Genomic DNA, 6442 nt, shown 5'->3' on the forward strand with positions numbered 1-6442 from the left:
GAATATCTACTTGAAGCACAACCTATGTATCACTATCTCGCTCTCTGTGGGCAGATTCTCTCTTTCTAAATAAACAAAAAATATAAATTTGCTCAAAGTCAATGAAACTCAATGTAAAATCTTTATTTCTTGACATAGGTATAATTATATGATAAGTGTAATAAATACTGGTAAAACGTTTTAGGAAGAAATTACTGTGAAAAATATTTACAATGATCCAATGTCGGAAATCACGAAATAAACACTTACGCGTGGAATCTTAAGTCATTTCCAGGACACCACGTACTACCGTAACCACGCACTACAAAATTTTTGCACCATTTCTTGTGATAAAACAATGATTATGTCCTGTAAAAAATCTCAAACGAAATTAACTGCATAATAAAGAAAATAATAAACAACCGCCATGATGGGCCGGATTGGGCCGATGTTGCCACATGGTACCGATTCCCCAGGAATTGGGATTGTAATTCCCTGATTCGCCAACACATTAAACCTAAACGGCCGACAATTTTGTAACTTTTTATTTAACTAGGTAATCGTAGTTCAAATATTTAATTATTTATTTGCTTAATTTCTGATTTGGTTAGTGAATTGGCTATTTCGAAGAATTTACTAGGAGATTTAAATAAGGAGATAGCAATACTACAGTCCACACTAAAAAGAGAGGTCGGCCCACAGAGAGCGAGATAGAGATAAGTAGGTATTTGATTCAAGTTGTTGTTGCAAGTGTGGCCTCCATTTTTATCTTTAGCTTCATGGTCATTTATTCAAATCGAAGTAGGATGTAGGAGCCACAGAACAAATATTATAGGAGCTAAGTGGAGCGGAGTAGAGAAGTTGAACTGTCAAATGATAACGATTGCTTTACACAATGAGGATCTGCCCCCCTAGACAAAACGCACTTTTTGATCGAATCGAAAATCGAATCCGTCAAAACTCCATACAAAAAAGGGGCTTTTCGACCACTTTGCGACTGGTTTGCGATTATAATTTGCACTTTGTCTAGACCCACAGTATTGTTGTAGAAAATTCAATAAAACTAGTATCTACGTTAATCTTTAAGACATAAGAAAGATATATCTTTTTGAATTATCCAAATCGGACCATTACTTACGAAGATATTAAGTAATAAACATAGGCCGTTTTTGCCGCTAAAAGTCAACGTACGCAGGGCCGAGCGCAGCCGGCGCACGGTGGTCCCGCGTCTATGTAACAGCGGTCAAAAGTGGAAAACTTCCTAACAAAATAAAATACTTTGTGAAACATTGTATAATATTATATTATTCTATTGAAATTAAAGTAATACACTCTTTGGGTAAAGAAGACTTCCTTTTTTTAGGCAAATTTCGCAAACCAGTGATATAAGGATCGCTTAACCAGTCAGAATGTCTATTTTTGAAAACTTTTGTAGACTGAGATGCTTTTTTAAAATACACACAATTTTTTTACACTCTTATTTTCTAAATTCTTCATGTCAATATTTTTCTCATCACTAGCTAAATGATAACGTTAGATACTAGTACACAAGACGAGACTTTTCAGCATTCGTGACTTTTGTAACATTCCATTGCTCAAATACAAACAATCTTGAAAACGAGCAATGAATTTCTTAGCCTAGAACAGAAAAATAAATTGTTTTGGATTTCAAAACTAAGTTAATAATGCAACTTTGGACCTCTACTGTCAAGACCTTTGGTACTCTTGGGTGAAATTGCATACAAAATATAATAAAGCGTATTGTCAGCTAACAAATGACGTATAAATTGTTACGGGGCACGACGGGGAACTAAACTAAAAGTCTAAAAATATTCAATGAATTATCAATTTTTTTCATCATATTTGACATGTTAATACCTGCCATATAACTTTAAAATTTTGACAACAAGTTACACATTACCTATTTCCAGGATTTCCATTGTTAAATGCACTAGTTTTAAATACAATTTATAAACAAAACTTTATATAAACAAAGCAATAAACTTAGGACGCGCTGATAGCAACCGTTCTTAGGCTTGCAATCAATGACTTCTGACGCGTAAAAGTATACCAATTTGTTGAGAAACATGTTGGTACTTCTATATTTTCTTAAACTAGAGGTTTTAAACTACCTATCTGCGTGAATAAAAAAAGATTAATAGACAACTGATTTTTTCGACTTTTGACCTCTGCCGGGCCCTCTGTGCGGCGTACTATTGGGATGGAAAATAATTTTTCCAGCTAAACTATCAGTTTTAGAAAAAAACTTTTAATAACATTTATTCATCAAAATAAAGTAACCTATCGACCAGTGGGTCTAGACAAAGTGCCATTATAATCGCAAACCAGTCGAAAAGTGGTCGAAAAGCCCCTTTTTTGTATGGAATTTGACGGATTCGATTTTCGATTCGATCAAAAAGTGCGTTTTGTCTAGGGGGGCAGTAATTTTTAAAAATAAAAATTGTGAAAAATAAGTATCGCTATGTCCAAAAACCACATTTTCATAGGATTCGATGGAATGCGGAGACGCGGTTGGGGCGAGTGTAACTTTATGATTGTTTGTATTGAATATAATAATACATAATATGAGTGCTAATACCCAGTTTCTGGCCTAGAGGGGGGGGGGGGGGGATAAGTCATACCCCGCTTATAGCCTGGGGGGAGGGGCAAGCCTTACCCAGCTTCTGACCTTGGTAAGAGGGGGGGAGAGGCAAGTCATACCCAGTTTGGCCTAGGGGGGGGAGGGGTTAGTCATACCCAGCTTCTGGCCGAGAGGGAGTCATACCTAGCTTATGCTTATGGACTGGGGGGAGGGGCTAGCCTTACCCAGCTTCTGGCCTGGGGGGAGGGGGGGGGGGGGGTCAAGTCATAACCAGTTTCTGGTTCTGGCCTAGTGGGGGGGGGGGGGTAAGTCGTACCCAGCTTCTGGCCTAGGGGGATTCATACCCAGCTTATGCTTATGGCCTGGGGGGAGGGTCAAGCCTTACCCAGCTTCTGGCCTGGGGGGAGGGGGAGGGGGTCAAGTCATACCCAGTTTCTGGCCTGGGGGGGGGGGGGGTAAATCATACCCGACTTCTGGTCGAGGGGGAAGTCATGCCCAGCTTATGACCTGGGGAGAGGAGAGGGGCGGGGGAGTCATACCCAGCTTCTAGGCTAAGATTAAATAGATTTCCAGGAGGTAGCGATGGGCGTTATTCGTTATCACGGGTTATTAAACGAGTGATCAGCCTGACCAGTGATCACTCGTTATCCAGAAACGCCTAAACTAGTTTTTTTCTTAACGTCATACAACGTTAGAATCTCTTCGTTATTCAACACGATTGTTTCCACAACGCTCTTAAGCCAAACTGAATTCACTCTTAAGCAAACAACATAAGGTAGATGTTTGGTTTACATAAAAAATAACGTGTTTCCCGCTTCGTTATGACAGATTTGAGGACAACGTCGTACATTGACGATTCTTAAACATATTTTTTGTAACCTAAAGGAGTAAAGCGTGTAATGTATGGTGTCCAATTAATAAGGATCGCAACGAAACGAGTGCGTGTGCGAGTGAGAAAGCCATAGGACGTTAACATAAGTGTGGATGAAATAGGTATAATATTCGTCGTACTTTAGATATTCAATTGAATTTGAGTCTTATTTTGAAGGTCATAAGTTCCTAAATGCCTTGCAGCTAACCAAATACCTAACGTTATAATTATCACGCTTGCTTGAGAGTTGTGGAAATAACTTCGTTTAAAAAAAACTAGTTTTGAAAACGTTATTCGTGATTCGAAAACCGTCGCGTTTAGTTATTTCAAAAACCCATAACGACACATCTTTACCAGGAGGGAGCAGCTGGCCCGCCCATGGGAACGGCGAATAGATAGGTAGGTACGTACGTTTAACTCAGAAAAACTAAATAACAGGTAGGTATTGCGTGTACATCGAAATGATCTTCATAGCAATGTCTTGTAGCTTAGGCAGAGTGTATCTGCCTCAGCTATACTTATTGTTAGAAGTAAATAAATTAATATTTATACATTTTTATATTTTACTTGGACGAAGATATAACTCTAACAACAATTATGAACACTTTATTTGAATAAATCGCCAAATATATAGGTGTACCAGAATCTCATGGCAAACAAAAATATTGGAAAAGTGTGTTTTTCATATGGCAATTGTCTATGGTTTAACTGTCACCTGTCAAAGAAAATTATGAAATCTGTCAGCCGCTGCAAAATTTTTGTAATCTCTTCTTGACTATTTGTTATTTTTCTGAAAAAGTCGAAAAAGTTCAAGCAAAGCATATTGTTTTCAATGTGAATTGTAAAATAAGGCATAATTCAAAGTCAATCTTTGATTCTAAAGCGCGTCATCGAGTTGACAGTAAGTTGGACTGAAATGTTTTGATACATTTAGTTTATTACCCAACTGCGTCAGAAGGAGGGTTGTGTTTTTTTATATTATTCTTACTTAATAGCTGCTTTATCGGGGTTTTCAGGTATATCTCACAAATTGGTGCAGATGTTATGACCATGTAAAGAAAATTGAAAAAGATTTCATCAAAGCAAGATTGAATAATGAAGAAGTTTCCAATTTTTTTCTTTTAAATAAACTTGAAATAAATATAAGTAAAACTAATAATAATTGTGAAATAATCATGAAAATATCTCTACAAATAAATAAGTTACAGGGCCCTAAAGTTGCGCATAACTATTCACGCTATTTTGATCGGTGTATTCACGACAGTCATTCGGAGTACAAACAGTAAATCACCTCTGATCCAGCCAGTGCTGTTGACAGGTTCATTTTTTTAAATCTAGCAGTTTTTAATTTTTCAGCTAGGGTCACTCAAGATTCTTTCTTAGTAAAATTTTGTAACCTTTTTTTAAAATATCCCAGACCTGGCCATATACAAAAAGAACGGCACTGCCTATGTTTCAGTTCCACGCGAAAATATGTAGGTAATATAAATAATTTATTTCTCAGACATTTCTTGATCGATTTAAATAAAAACTTCACCGTCTTTTTAGTTTTGGTATATATTTTAATCCCATTCAGAGAAATATAGTGTTTTAACATCAGGAACTTCTCCATTGAAATGCTGGAAGAGCAATTTATTTACAGTACCTCTTTATCTTGATCATCTGTCTATTGAAGAACAAGAAATGCAAGTGGAGTTCTTAGAATCGTTTTCTAGTTCTGAATGAAGTGATAAGTTAAAAGTATGATGCATAATAAAATTAGTTACTTAAAGTAATATACGATTTATTTAATTTCCAAGACATTTACCTATGTTAAAAATCTGATGTTTAACAACATTCTTCATACACATACCTACCTAAAATGTATATTCGTACTTCATGTTCATTAATATTAAAGTAATAAAAGTAAAAAATTAAACAGTATCAAGATCGTTTATTCCAATTTCCCCAGTATTGCTCTCAACAAAGTTTATTTTCCCTATTTGCCATGAGATTCTGGTACACCTATACCACCGCGGAGACCCTAATCGCGTCTCCGCGTTCCATTGAATCGTATGAGCGTATGGATTTTTTGCGATATTTTTTACAATTTCTATTTTAAAAAATTACCTATCGATAGCTTACTTTATTTTGATGAATAAATGTCATAACAAGTTTTTCTCTAAAACTGATAGTTTGGCTAGAAAAAAATATTTTCTATCCACGCAGAACGCCGCGGCAGCGTTCGGATCGGATATAGTGACGTCATCGGTCCCGCGCCGGGCGGTCAGTTGACTTTTTTAATAATTTGGCCATAACTTCGTCAATTTTTGTCGTAGAACAAAAATTTTTGGACTGTATATTAAGGATTTCTTAGACCTATAAATCTGCATTCACAGCTAAAAATCGAAATGATCCTCATTCCACCTCAGAGCCCCGATTATGGTAATTTTTAACGTCTACAATCCAGACGCGCTTTATCGATTCTGCGATACGATTGGTCAAAACACAAAAAAAAACAGCGTACGTCAGCTGTTTCATTTCATTATTTCCACTTCTCCTCTCCGCTTCGCACGTAGGCTTTGCATCGTTGACTTGACAGCCCGCGACGCTTCAGGTCCACCTTGGTGGAAACCGGGCCTTAGCGAACGCGTCATGTATCGCCTTTTTTCCTGTTTTTTCCCTCGAATTATCAAAGTTTTATACCTACCAAAAAAAAATTATCTGCGTTATCTTTTGCATGTGGAATCCAATGTAGAACCCTTAGAAAATTAAGTGGAACCCCATTAAAAATTGTGTATATATTATGATAAGCAGATTTTTGGGAAATAATGATTAATACTATTAAAAATATAAAACACAGAGGCTTAATAAAAGTGAAATAAAAGATTTTCGACAAACCAAGAAGTTATTCAAAAATAATTTATGTTGTTGAAAAAGATTAAAGACACGACACTCCACAGTGTTAGCTTTCTATCCTTATCTTATCTCTGGTTTTGTTTGACTATCAC

This window comes from Ostrinia nubilalis, chromosome 6 (assembly GCF_963855985.1).
Source record: "Ostrinia nubilalis chromosome 6, ilOstNubi1.1, whole genome shotgun sequence".
In the NCBI taxonomy this organism is placed as follows: domain Eukaryota; kingdom Metazoa; phylum Arthropoda; class Insecta; order Lepidoptera; family Crambidae; genus Ostrinia; species Ostrinia nubilalis.